Here is a 15,390-nt window from a genome sequence, read left to right as displayed (position 1 = left end):
TGAAACTATTCCAACTCTTTGCAGCTTCCTCCTGCCTGCTCACTTATAAAAGGCAGGGTGTCACATCTGTACAGTTCAGACTGGGGTATTCGACAGGACTCTGGCCCCCTGAGAAACACTAAATCGGGACACTACTACACTGCACAAACAGGGTTATGTAGTATCAATGTCAGCTTTGCAGCTGTAGATAAGCATAATTTATAGTTATGCAGATCAATGAAAAACACTTCTTATTTAAGTTACTTCCACTGAGATCACGCTTCACTTGGTTTAAGGGAAGCGTGATTAGGTTGGTCGGTAGTTAGTTTAAAATGTATTATTAACGCTAGCAAAAAAAAAGAAAACAGCAAAAATAAGAAATTACGATTGAGTTTATACAGTAGGTTGGTAGATGCTGGTAAACTGCATTATCCAAACATTCAGTTAAGACTGATAGTCCTTACTATATATTGACTGACTGCTGAGGTCCACTGTTGATGTCCACTGTAGCGGTTTCTATCACAAAAAAATTAAATTAAATTCTACTGTGTGTCACTGCTGTGGCATGAAGAGAAAACAGAGCAGGAGTTAATGCACTGTTGTCACTTCGCAAGTTTCTGTGGCTCTACCGTTGGGAGCACCCAAGCTGTGTGTGTGCGTGTGTGTGTGTGTGTGTGTGTGTGTGTGTGCGCGCACGTGCAGTATGACGGTTGTCTGGCTCAGGTTCAGCAGTCAGATTATCATGATGTGTTTCATATGTAGTCATAGAGTTGCATGCTGCAGCCTGTCTCTGCTCCACAGATCTCCACATCGATGATCTATCTTCCATTACACATGCATGAGGAATATGAAACTGTATCTGTACAGTTGGCTGGTTTTACTTTTGCTTTTGTGTTGCATAAATGTCCCTCTTGCTGTTCCAAGTTTGGTTCTTGTGTGAAGTTGAGCTCTATGTCCACATTTCCTACCTTTTTATAAAGATAATTCTGATGTGATTACAGTATTATGGTTTGTTGGTGACATATTTGCTCGGATCACAGAGGTTATGGAGACACAATTGTTTCTCTGAGCAGGCTGAAAAGCTTTATTTAGACGGAGCGAGCAGAAAAACAGGACCTTTTTAGTTTTATCTCGTCCGCACACGATGACTTAACACTACTTGTAGTATTGGCTATCTGTTACTAGTGAAGCATTAAGTGTAGTGTGTGTTTGAGTTATTGTCTATAGATTTTCAAGGCTTCATTGATGTTCATTGGCAGTTGCCACACTAGGTTTTTAGTGCACTACTGCCACCAATTGGACTGAAGTGGGAAGTAGTAGTTTGGCAGAGGAATAGCTTCTTTTTTTTTCTTCATTCATAGGCCAGTTGATGCAGATAATAGCACACTGTGTGAAATAGCATGTCATTGTTAGGCTTAGGGATAACAATAACAACACTAACTACATACTTAGTATTTACAGCAGGGATATGGGACTCACACCACCAAGTACATTGAAGATATAGACTATGGGATGTAACTCCAATAGCAACAAAATAGGGCTTTGACTGAAGGTTTTAGCTAGTCTAGCTTTATTTAAATAAGTACACTCAGAAGACTAGACTCAGACCAGGATCCCAATTAAGTATTTGAACCTCAATATTTATTTATTAGCACAGCTAGACTGCATTTTGTAACCAGAGAGAACATTTAAATTATATATTTGATTTGAAATTAGAAGGACTTGACAAAAAATGCGGCACTTTAGAATTTCTTTTGCATGTCATGTATGCATCGTAAGAAAAAAAACATTATTCTACTCAGGCTAATTTGTCCTAACTCCTTTCCAACTTTTTCCAGTTTTCAAGTTAACTGATGGACAAATGTTGTTCACACAGCAGTTTAAAAAGAGAAGTGAATGTGATCGAGAGCCTAACGTTTAATCAGAATTACAACACACTTACCAATGTGCGTCATATGTGCGGGAAAAAAAATTGAAGTTCAACATATGATAGTCTGTTGTTCAGAGGATCGTAGAAACTGTGGTCTCATGTCTATTTTTATATGGACAGCTTTAAACACACTGCTGATAATTTCCAATGAGACTATCAGCGGGCATGAATGAGCCCCTAGCCAAATGACACAACCTCATACAGTCATGTAAGATTGTCTAGGAAGGGGGTATAAACTTTCATCTAGCTCAAGAGCCTTAGGTTAGACTTTTGAAAATTCATTTATTGTAAAAAAATAAATCCTCTGATAGCTATGAAATGGCTGGAAATGGCTGTGATACAGACACCAGATGGCAATGTGGCAATGAAAATGACTCCTGGTTAGGAGATGGCCTTAGGTAAGAAATTCACAAAATGCGTCTGCTGAAAGGAGTTTATAAAGGAATGAATGGGTGTGATATGGCCAATTAGATAAAATTAGATAAAACTTTAATGGTCATTGCAGGGAAATTGGGCTATTGCATTAGCATTTAAAATGGTATATAACACTTCAAAACTGTTGTTGTTGTGCGAGACAAACTCACTGTCTGACACAAAAGCGAACTTGATTCCTGTAATTAAGTCCTTTGAATGTGTGGAATAAGATTGTGAGTTTCAGACTAATCTGTTAACAAGTGGAGGTCATTTTTTATTTATATTTGCATTGTGTTCATGTATCCATTTCAGAGAAGAGAACAAGCAGCGCAACATCCAAAATCTTTACTGGAGTCAGATTTGCTATTTTTGTCGACTAATCGTTACAGCTCTGGCAAACATCATTAACCCTTTGCACTTGACTGGGCCTCATCCAACTTGTCAGCTTGCTTAGTGTGCAAGTTGCCATATATATATTCTGTCCAAAGGGGGCTGGATAACATATAAGTGAAGGTAATTTGAGGAGTGTGTCCTTTGGTGTTTGTAGTCTGGATCTCTCCTCTTAAGAGAGGTCAGACTAAGCAAGCCTGTACTGCAGGCTCTCTGTGTGTGTGTGTGTGTGTGTGTGTGTGTGTGTGTGTGTGTGTGTGTGTGTGTGTGTGTGTGTGTGTGTGTCCTCAGGGGCTTGTTACAGCCGAAGTACCCGAATGAGCGGTTCAGTGTAGCATGTTTTACAGCAGGTGCATGTAGGCGTGGACCCGCAGCTTGACAGACATTGCAGTGACTCTTTTAAACCACAGAGAGGCACTCAGGCCCAAGTTATAGCCGTCTACAGGATTGTCTGTATACCGTCCATTACACAGAGTGTGAGTACATATCTTTTGATTTTGGGAATGGATACTAACTAGGGCAGTCAATCGATGAAAAAATGTAATCGAATTAATTACATACTCTGTGATTAATTAATCGAAATTAATCGCATACATAATTAACGGTGCCTGAACCGATACTTTTTAAGAAAGTAAAAAAAGAAAAGAAAAAAGAATGGTACTAAACAACAGTCGGTGACATTAAAGAAGGGCTTGTTTATTACTAAGGCCATATGGTCAAAATTAAATGATTTGATAATAATCTATAACAATAACTTATTTCACTAGTAAATTGCTGTTGAACGACAAAAACAACCACCAGATGGGAAAAGGACATTTACAATAACTTCAAATGCACCACAAGGCTGTAGTTTACCAGTTTCATTGAACCCACCGTCTGTGTTGTTTTTCCGACGGCAGCTGCAGATTGTTAGACGCACCCTAGTGGCAGCTGGCTTGTCAGGCTAGCAGATTGTTACATACCGGTGTTGAATCCTCTACAGTAAAATACAGTCAAACTTTACACCGTTTAGCGTTAGCTGTCAGCATTTTAACAGTGTTTAATCCAGCTACTAGCTAGCGGTAGGCTAACGTTGAGTATAGTGTTAACGAGCGTCCCGTGCAGCGGTGTTTGTGTTGCCTGTATCGTCCGTTTCAGAGCATGCGAGAGAAGACCAGACATATCAGTGGCACCAGATTTCGGTAGCCAGGGTTGGCAGGAAGAAGTAACAAGTAGCTAAAGGTTCCAATCAATGATCCAAGCAGCACATTCTCGTCTCCCTCCTTCATTTTACAGTCGAATAGTGACTAGAACGGCTATAGGTCAAACGTCAATATGGAATGGATTAATCTGCATTATTTTTTTTAACGCATTATTTTTTCTCAGATTAATTAATCGAAATGAACGCGTTATTTTGACAGCCCTAATACTAACACATACTGTAGAGAAAAACAAAAATGCCAAAAACCTTTAGGAAGTGAAGAAGGGGGAGCCTATTTAAACCTAACTGAACTGTCCATATCTGACCATTTCCTCTATTTGTGCTAATGCGGCCTGTTTATGAGTACCACATCCATGGCTCCATGGCTGTCGTTGAGCTCCTTGGACAATTGGCATTTTCTTGGCCCCTTAAGTTGGCATTGCCATGGCAACAGCGGTTGGGTGCCAAGTGGGCACCTGTGCTGGGTCGAGATCAAGCCGTGAGTGAAATTAGCCAAGGCTAAAGCAGGGTCCCAGCAGCTTACCCTGGTACCAGAACACTGCCGGGGGAAATCAAAGACTAATTACTCTGTTTGTCTGTGCTGTGTGTGTGTGTGTGTGTGTGTGTGTGTGTGTGTGCGCGCATTTGTGTATGTATGTGTTTGTGAGTGAATGTAAGCTCTTTTGGCATAGATTGAAGACTGTTGTGTCTGGTTGGCTGTCTCTCACCGACATCTCTCAGACAGTGTTACACATTCACCTCACACATTCTGAACTACATAGCCTATGTATTCTACCTTTACTGTGCATTCTTTTTTGATTTCTGCCGTACAGTATGATAATGTTCTGTTTTCTGTAGGTGGAGGAGGAAATACAGAGAGAGTAAAACCATCAAACCATTCATATGTCCTCTGAGCCAATGTCAAGACTCGATAGAAACTGAACTTTAATTTATTTTGCATGTACCACAGTTTGATAATCAGTTGACAGGCTCTTACAATATGGCAGTGCCATTCCTGGTCATTGCAACAATGTAATGTATGGAATAATTCAATGTACCTTTACTATAGAAGCAAAGCCAGAAACACTTGATATATCCTGAAAATACCCTACATAAAGGAATTTATTCTGCATTATAATTATTACTTAGGTAGCCTATCTTTGAAGTAAAAAAAAAGCGAGAGGGAAAAGATCAATAAAGAATTCTCAAAGAAGGCTGGCTTGCCCAGGGCCAGGACAGCTCAGCGGTGTCTTTCTCCCGTTGCGTCCCGCTGTCTCTCGTACCTATACCAGCCCCCGCAACCTGTCCCCCCTCCCCCCTCCCCTTCTACCTGCCCGTGCAGTGCTGCTGCACATGAGGAGAGAGCAGAGAGGGGAGGGGCTGCTCCAGTCACAGAACAGAAGAGAGAGGTGACTGTTTTGGCCGCCACAAGAGAGAAATATGGTAAATACTGGCGACTTTTCTACAGAAAGTCAATGTCTTTTCTAAAGAAAGTCGCCAGATTTGTCGCTAAAAAAAGTCGCTAAGGGGGTCTGAAAAGTCGCAAAATCTAGTGACAAAGTCGCTAGGTTGGCAACACTGCCAAACAGGCATGTTTTGAACAGGCACTGCACTGGTGTGTTTCTAAAAATGTGCTTTACCCATATATTGCCCTCTGGTGGCCAAACTAACCGCTCCGTGGAGGTCTAGCTACTGTGCATTATTTTGATTTGTTTTGTAATCTAATCAAAGGGACCCTGACTGAGTTTGAGTACCCGAGTCTGAGCTCCACCTTTTAAGATGGAATTGATTGTTCTCGGGTAATTAAACGTTTGCTCCGGTGGCATTTGAGAGCTGGAAGCTCTTGGCAACAATGTTTGTGAGTAGCTGCATCTTTTTTTGTTAATCAGTGGACAGGGTTAATTTGACAAAATATTGTTTATTTTGTAACACATTTAACTAAATTGATGTTTTGTCTGTTTTAACAAAATTATTAATTTGAACTATAACTGCCACCGCCTGGTTGTTAATACTCCAGTGGACGTGATGTTTCTAAATGGGCTATCGTTGACTTGATAACGCTCTATAAGCACCCACTAGCCTTCTGGCAGAAGCATGGAGGAAGTGGGGGCGAAATACTGACAGTTACTCCAGTTTTCTGTCAGCCACCAGCACCTGTTTCTGCTCTGAAACAAATCCCTTTAGACTGACACATATCCTCAGACTGACACTCAGATAGCTGAACTTTGAAAGGTGTTACTGCTGATAGAAGTTGATGAAGATAAACACACACACACACACACACACACACACACACACACACACACACACACACACACACACACACACACAAACTTCTCCTGGCCAGAAAGTGTAAATGTTGTCATCAAGCATAGAGACAATAAAAAAGAAAACTCAGACAAAATGAGACATCACATTTATATTTTCACACAAGAACGCACACATGAATAGTCTCACACATACACACACACACACAGACACAGACACTCTGACACATGCCCACACATACGTAAAGCGTCCTGTAGTCAGCTGTAATTAGCCAGTAAGGACCAGAGTCAGCTCTGCAGTATGGTAGTATATCTCGTGGGCGAAAGCAAGCAGTTTTTCATTTCATTTTCCTCTGGGGCTTTGGATTTATTGTCTGTTGCTGTTTGTTTATTAGGTTCCTAGTTTTTGAACTTCACTTACTCTGGGAAGATTTGTTGAGCACTGTTCTTTTTCAGTAACTCCCTCTTTCCCACTTATGCTGTTATAATCCCTCACAGTTGGGAGATGCCTGTGTGCTTTTTTTTCTATTAGAAGCTAAATCAAAGGCCTTTACTGTTAGCAACTGAATAGTCTTTTCAAGTGTATTAGGGTGGTTTAAGTCAGTAATTGTATTTAAAGAAAATCACTATATAATAGGTATAGCTGTGCTGTATTGTATTATGCGCATATTGTTTTCTAATAAGCAATGCTATGGAACCTTGAAAATAATCCGTATCAAACCTGTACTAATGACGGTAGTATCACAGCACAGGTTGTTTTGTGAACTGTGACATATGTCATAAAATGATCTACAATATCTCATGATACTGTGTAAGTCATAGAGGTAATATACTGTACTTCATATAAGGCCAATTCTTTTATTAAAAGCAGTAATCAAACCTGTAATCTTTATTCACTGCATTATGAAGTGCTTTTATACACTGTGATGAAACACTGTGTACCAAAGTACCACAAAGTAAAACATGGCAATATAAGCACACATTTGTTTCAATATTTTAATGACAAATGGCAAAAAATGGAAAAAGGCTGACCATAGTTCAAAATGTAAAAAAAACCACTAACACAATAGAGCGTATTGCCATTTTGAGAGCAGAGTATTGATATCAAATTGCACAAGAGCCACACAAAATAGTAATATAGATTATTTTGTCCCATCCTCAATGTGTACAGGGTGACCAGCTTTCACTGGAATGAATGAGTTGTTATGTAAGGTCAAGCAGTGGAGTTGATAAAAGATTTTTTTTTTTACATTCTAGATCCAACAGATTATATATGATTGTTATGATCACAGTCCCCGTCTGGGTGGTTGCATAGTTCATGTTTGAGTGTATGTTTGTGCGTGTGGGCTGTGCGTTTAATCACAGTTCATGTTGAATGGAGAGGGGGCACAAGGGGGGAGAGGTTGCGCACAAGTATGGGGAGTTTATGTACAGGCGTTGATCACCTCTTTGGTTGTTTGAGCAGTGTGATAGAGTGAGGAACAAGAGTGCTTGTACTACTTCTTCCTGCAACCTCACACCCTAAAGCGCCTCCCAGAGGGCAGAAGTTGGTACACCTCCTGTAGAACATGAGAAGGATCCAGGAGGATTTTCTCAGCCAGTCTGAGGGTACGCTTAGTGCAGCTGAGGACGGGTTTTTTCCACAGGTTGACCCAGCACCTTGGAGCAGATCCCCAGGAGACGTAATATCCTGGTTTTCAGTTGGACAGAGTGACCAGACTGAGCCTCTGTACTGCAGGACCCTTTGAATGGTGGAGCAAAAGAGTAGACTGAGGTTTTCTTATTGGCTCCAAATGACCTCACTCTCCTTAGAAAGTGAATCCTCTGTTGTACCTCGTTGTAGATAAAGTCCAGGAAAACGCAATGTCTGTGTGCACCCCCATCAATTGGAATGCTGATGTTTGCTTTATGGGTTGCTGGTTGTGAACTGTGACCTTAACAATATTGTTGACTTGCGTGGCTCTGAAGATGATCTCTTCTCCTCTGACACTGTCAGGTACAGGTCTGGCTCCTCCCCCTCCATCATCAGTGCTACCAGTGCCATACCATCAGATCATTTGATGACATAGTGGTTAGGCGCACCGTTAACACATCGTCGTTGGTGTTAAGGGTGAATAACAGTGGGGAGCTGACACATCCTTGTGGAGCGCCGCAGCTAGTTGTAACCAGGGGTGAGTAGGTGTTGTTGACCCGAACCAGCTGTTGCCTGTTGATGAGGAAGGAGCAGTACCATTGCATGAGATATGGCTTAATCTCCATCTGATGCATTTTGGAGAGTGGTGTATCCATCTGTGAGACAAGGTGCATGATGGTAGCAACAGCATCAGGGCTGTACTTTCTCTTGTATGCAAACTGGTATGGGTCCGTTTTTATCTTGCATAAACTGAGAGAGCATGTAAGAGATGATTCGCTCCAAGCTCTTCATTAATACAGAGGTTAGGGCCACAGGTCAAAAGTTATTGTACTCCTTGGGGCAAGTTTTCTGTGGGGACAGTGCGTGTGTCTAGTGAATGGGCTTCCACACCGGGGCTGGTTCCTCCTCCACTAGCGTCACTAGTGCATGACAGCCTGCTGAACCTGCTGATGTGGACCTGCTGAGCCACCAGCATTGATGACACTGGTCCATTCTTGTTGACAAAACTACTGCTTCAGCTGTATAGCATATGCAGTTTGACATACACAACTCCTGTGCCCGGGGTAAGAATATTACTCCATATTGCAGAGCAGAAGGCAACTCCTCCATCTTCAGCTGTGGATTTTTAGTCAAACGAGTGAAATCAGGTCACGTCACCAAGCCTGTCTTTCAGCTCGGAGGCAACCCAGCTAGTTGTCTTTGATTTCTCATCCATGACAGCTCCCCTACAGGAAGGGATTTCTGCCAATGTGCCTAATTGTTCCTGACATGGCGTCAACTCGCCTGAATACTGTCTGGAAATGCCGGGGTATTTAACCAGAGCTGTGGATAGGCAGTGCCAAAACTAGAAAAAAAAATGGAGGGGCCCACACACAGACAATAAAATGCACACATTTACACAGCTATGTAGAAAACCAACCATGCACGAACCCACCCACACACACATACATACGTGTACTATAGTAGCGACACACACTTCCATCGTTGTGTTGTGCATGTGCCTGTGTCATGCAGGAGGATGTTTGTCCTGGTTGACAGCTGTCAGGGCTGCTTTGGTTCCAATGTCTGGATACTTTGCCATACAAGCCTATTATCTGCAGTGGTGGAGTCCTGTGTAGGGGCCCGACATTGCCCCAGGGCGCCGATTTGGGTCAGCCGCCATAGAACAGGCCCTAAACTGAGGTGACAGATAGAGACCCCCTACTGGGATCCTGCTGCCCTCCCAAAGACCCCTAGAGGGGTGTAACTAGGAATACTAAGATAACAAGGACCTTGTTTTCCTCTATTCTCCAGATGTGGAGAGTGCTGCACCCACAAGGCCCACTGGCATCCGGGGGAAGATACTTTGTCCTGGTTTCCACTTTGGAACTGGATGAGTTATAGTTGCAATTTATCCTTGTTGTGTCATTATGTGGCTGCAGTGAGTTTGGCCCATTTTAGTGCAAGCCATCTCCACATTTGAGCCTTTTTCACATCGCCTAATAGGGGCAGCAGTGCATTCTCCACGCGGCTCGTCAGTGCATTTGTCCGCTAGGAAATTACCTATACAAAGTTACAGCCAGTTCACCAGAAACTGCAGTCTTAAACCGAATACTTCAATATTCCATCAATTGCTTATTCTTTTGAATATAGGCCTATTTCTCTCTCACACCGCTGTCTCTCAGCTTCTTGTTAAACCAAGCGAGTGTTTCTTCTGCATGACAAGTATCCCTCTGTAGCTTTTGTCTCAAGAGTCTTCAGACCATGAGCGTCTGTTTTCAACACTTGACTACTTCTCTCAGAACCATATATAATTACCCTGGCAGATCCAAAGTCACTCCAAGGTTATGTCTGAAAATTGGCTATCAGATAGACTTTGAAAGGCAACGCTCTGTTTTAGACCGGGCTGGTTTATTACAGCTCATATGATATACACCTGTCTAGTTGAAGGATTTGTTAAAGCACTTCTGCATACACGCGAGCAGACAACCTAAACTAACAAAACACACTTATATGCACAAACTTAATGTATTTTAAATAAAAAACAGGAAGAAAGCAAGTAAATAAGTAAATGGAAAACAAATCAGTTTTGAGATAAAAGTGCAAAAAAGAACAAAGAACAATGGAAGAGACAATAATAAAAGATCTATCCAACCAAAGAAAAGCAGAGAGAACCCAGTTTGAGTGGAGAGCAGGCATCGCCACAAACTAAGCTGAGCCTGGCGTCGACACTGGCACAGGCCGGGTGGGAGGAAGGGAGGGAGGGAGGTGGTGCCAGGGCCGGGATGCTAAACCTGGTTTGGAGAGCTTTAGACAGGCATATTGTAGCATGCAGAGGGCTGAATCCCCTGTAACACCACGGCTGTGTGCTCTCATTGCCTCTCATGAGAAAAGGCTAAAGACCTCTTCGGATTATGTCCTGCTTTGCTAAAATACTGGAGGCTTACAGACATGCTAAAGCACTGTATGCTTTCCTCTTGCACAATTGCTAGTTGGTGTAATTTGTCACACAGCCTGGTGTGTCCTTATTTTTAAATGTTTTTTAAAAATCAATAGCAAATAAAAGTCTGTTCAAGCCTTTTTTTTTTCTCCAAATCATTATTCAAATCTTTCTATTCCTGGTAGGATTACATGTGGTTTTCACATGCCATCCTACCCTAACCCTTTCTAAAATAGTATTTGGCCATAGAACTACTCTCACAACTCTTACTCAATAATACTATAGTCCTACAACTGCTTGTACTGCTCCTACTACAATTTCTGCAAATACAGTATAATGAAGCTGAAATGATTAGTCAAATAACCAATAAGTCGATCAACACTAAATTCACCCGCAACTATTTTGTCATTTTTTAATCTCATTCATTGGTTCCAGCTAGTCAAATGTGGTCATAATTTATATTATATTCCGGTTTTGTATGAAACATGGAACTTGAACATACCACTTTGGATAGAAAAAACGTTTTTGTTTTTATTTATTTATTTATTTATTTTACAGTTTTCTAGAATTTTAAAGATAAAATGATTCAATATTTAATTAAGAAAATAATCTTCAGATTTATTGATCATACAAAAATAACAATTTGTTGCAGCCCTATAATGCCACTAAAATGAATAAATAAATCATATCAAATGTGGACGAAAGCGACTTATTGCTGTGATATAAAAGGGTTTTTCTGTCTTTAATATGCAAATGAGTTTCCATCTTTTTATCCTCTCTCTTTTCACTAGAAGTGAAGAATACTATACACTGTGTGTATTATAGAGGGTATCTGAAGGTCAGTGGGCCAATTTGAGAGAATGTTTCTTAGTGTGTCTTTGTGTGCAGCCATGGTTTCATCCAGAAGGGATTTTTAGGTAAAATTCCCTTAAGACCCTTCACCACTATGCCTTCCTTCTTCCTTTGTGCTTTAAAAAAGCTGATCCACTCACATACAGTGAATATGTGTGTGTGTGTGTGTGTGTGTGTGTGTGTGTGTGTGTGTGTGTGTGTGTGTGTGTGTGTGTGTGTGTGTGTGTGTGTGTGTGTGTGTGTGTGTGTGTGTGTGTGTGTGTGTGTGTGTGTGTGTGTGTGTGTGTGTGTGTGTGTGTGTATTGTATGTGTATGTGGTATTACATGGGGAATCTTGAGAGTCCCTGCATGAATGCCTTATGTCTCCTCTACAACAGATGTGCCACAGCCTAGGGCCCCTCAGTTGTAGCTCGTTATGGGAATGTGCGTGTGTTTTTTATGTGTGTATGCGCACGTGTGTGTGTGTGCGGGAAGACTGCGTGCTATTTCCATTCGGAAGTCAGCAGGGAGTTTGCCTATAAAAGGCACAAATAATAGGCACCCATTTATCTTTAAAGACACTCATCCATCAGCTTACACACACGCACACACATACGCACACTTATCTGATGGTTTGTGATAGTATTGCTCTGTTGTGCCAGAAGCACCGTCCTGTATACATGCATTAGTGTAAATGTCTGTCTTCCAACAGAACAAAGAAGAGCCATGTGTCAGTGACTCTCTCTGCCCATTACACTGTAAAAGCCCTGATTCACTCACTGACACTGTGTGTGGCCTCACCTACTGATGACACTCCCCAAGGACACACTAGCAACCCTCTCAGCCATTAGAAAAGTGTGTGTTTTATTTTGTGTGCCTACAATTTACTGTATGTCTATCCTGTCTTGTCGCCCGTAAGTGTCTAAAATGACCAGTTTCTGCCTCAATGTTTGGTTGATTACTGGAATTAAGATAAATCGAGGTGAAAGTTGAGGCAAGGCTTGTTGACGTGAAGGTTAAAGATCTGTTATGTTTCATCTTAACTGCTTAGTTTTAGTCTCACTGTAATAATGGGCTTGACCTGAATAAGAGAAAAGCCACTCTTCAATGAGACATCCAGGTTTTTCCCACTTGGGCTAATGTGTGTTGACAGTGTGCGGAAAGACATGACTTGAAACATAAATACTTCATAGGGAAAATAAAAATAATAGTTACCTTAAACAGGCGTTTCTATTCGTATTTTCCATAATCATATTTTTCTTTTAGCCGCCATAAACTGGGCAGGTCTTACTGACATGTTACAATTCACAAATCTTGGTACTATCACCAACAGAATTTACCTGACGCTGCCATCTGGGGATACAAATGCATGACAATATAGCTATAGGTTTATGGGTTAAGGGAATGAATACAGCTTTACAAACTATACTGACCGAAAGCACAAGAACATGCTTTCATATAGTCATCATACTATATGTACGTGTCTGCATCTCTAATGCAACATCTTTCCATCTTTATGCATGTGTTCTTAACGTGTCCTGTAATGACCTTATCTTGATATCTCCCATTAAAACTCTCTCCTCACGATGTTTGTAGAATTAGAATCAGTGCAGTATTCCTCACAACCCTCATCTGAACCGTTAACAGACGACACGCTTATCTTTCTATCCACGCCTCTCCATGGTCTTCGTTCTGCTGTTTATTCTCCACTCCCTACCTCAAGGGCCCTTAAACAGTCCATGGGATGAGAGAGAAAGACAGAGACGGACCTTGAGTTCCTCTCCAATCCCATATTGATTATGAGGGAGTGAATGAACTGAACCAACTGACTCTATTGATCACAGCAACACAGACACGCACGCAGGCAGGCACACACACTCATTTACTTTGTTTACCAGAGGTCATATTACGTAGAGAAATCTCTTTTGCCCAACTACAGCCTGTTAGTATGTGTAAAGTGACCGATATATTATGTGTAAAGTGGTGAGGGGGTACGAAACACTGCCAAAGTAAAAACGTAAGCGAGTTCAACCCTCACGTTGGGGAAATTAATGTTCTGCCGCTCAAACAGATGAAAATTGGATGTGGTTTCTTTTTTCTAACCATGAAGCATTTAACCAAATGTAGACATCATCAGATTTGTTTTTGTTACATAATTGCAAGTCCGACATTTATTTATTTTCAATAATGACTGTTGTGATATCAACCTGAGTGCAGTAACCATTTTTTATTCAGTCTTTTGTTTTTTTGTATAATGATTTGAACGCCTGGTTCAGGCACCGGTTGCCAAAAATCCATAATGGAGCAACACTTTGAGTCCTTACCAGCTTCACAGCTGCTGTTATGTACTATATTTATTTATTTAATGTTTATTTGTGTAGGGACAATTATGTAGCATAAACCAATGCCACACACCACAGCCTTTTATAGCCGTGGCTAATTTCAGATGCTCGTCCCTAGATGAGCCTTTTAAAAAATACATAAAGGTCCACAACTAATACATGAGAGACACAAACTCAACAATAGACGCCTACATTAAAAACACAAGACTCAGAACTCAACAAGAAAACCCAGACAACACAAATGAAGACACAAACTAATAAAATAAAGCACCATACAACAAAAAGCATCAGCTCATTCATGACTACATGTCTGATCCCTCTTTCAGTGACCTCTGATTTCTCTGGTTTGGGACAGAGACAACAGAGAATGGTAGGAGAATTCAGAGAATTCACCCACTGAGGGGTAAATACACTGTGTCATGTACCACCTGGTCTATGTAGCTAGTAATCCACTAAACTGCACACTTAATAAACAAACAAACACTACATATATTTTGCTGATCATTCTGTTTCCTGCTTGGTTATGAAGACCTCCCCATTTCAACACCACAAACACTGTGTGGGCACACCTCATAGACATGAGACACACTTTTGTCATTATTTCTATTCATATGTGAAATAATGATGACTGTTGCTGCCAGCGATGACAGGATGTTAATAATTCATGACAGGAAAGAAATACTCGACAGATGTGTCTCCTACTTGTGTTCAAATACGGCTCTTTGAACAACAACTGTGGAACACATCCCCATCACCAACAACCAGAAAAAACACAAACCTTTTTTCTGTTGTATTTTGGGGCACCTAGCTCCTTTCTGATTTCTTCTTCTGTAGTAGTGTGCACACGGGGGGATGTTTTTTTTGCAATTCTGTTCTATTTGAAATGGAATGGCATGGATGTGTGTGTGTGTGTGTGTGTGTGTGTGTGTCTGTGTGTGATCAAGATGCTTGGCATGACAAAGGTTTAGGACGTATGTATGAGATATACAGAATGGGGGAGGGCAATGTTCATAGTATTTTATGTGTGCATGTTTCTGATCCTGACAATATGTATAACATGGTGACACACACACACACACACACACACACACACACACACACACACACACACACACACACACACACACACACACACACACACACACACACACACACACACACACACACACACAGATCCCAAACCAGGCTGCTCCGACAACAACCCATGCTGTTATTTTATTCAACATGTTGCCTCCACGCTTGTTATAAGAAGGAAAATGGTTGAATGAAGAGAACACAGAGAGATTGAGAGAAAAAGAAAAACGTGAAAAGAAAACATCCAACAAGCTTTTGCACTTCTGTCCAGTCGAAAGACCTCTATTCAGTCTTTGTTTCTCGCATTTTCTCTCTCTTTATCGCTACCTGTCTTCATGCATATTTTATGATGAATACGTTGATGTTTAATAATTAAAAAACATGATATAAAATTTTTTTTTTTGTCAAACACTTGTTACACACACACACA

The 15,390-nt window shown here is 41.1% G+C and overlaps 1 protein-coding gene across 4 annotated transcripts in view; it reads left to right on the top strand.

The window, feature by feature from the left end:
- The window catches only part of LOC114549067 (partitioning defective 3 homolog), a 387,004-nt gene that overhangs the window by 53,315 nt on the left and 318,299 nt on the right, over positions 1–15,390 (top strand). The window lies entirely within an intron of this gene.

This window comes from Perca flavescens, chromosome 22 (assembly GCF_004354835.1).
Source record: "Perca flavescens isolate YP-PL-M2 chromosome 22, PFLA_1.0, whole genome shotgun sequence".
In the NCBI taxonomy this organism is placed as follows: Eukaryota; Metazoa; Chordata; class Actinopteri; order Perciformes; family Percidae; genus Perca; species Perca flavescens.
Note: the sequence above shows the minus strand (reverse complement) of the source record. Positions and strands in the feature narration are given on the sequence as shown.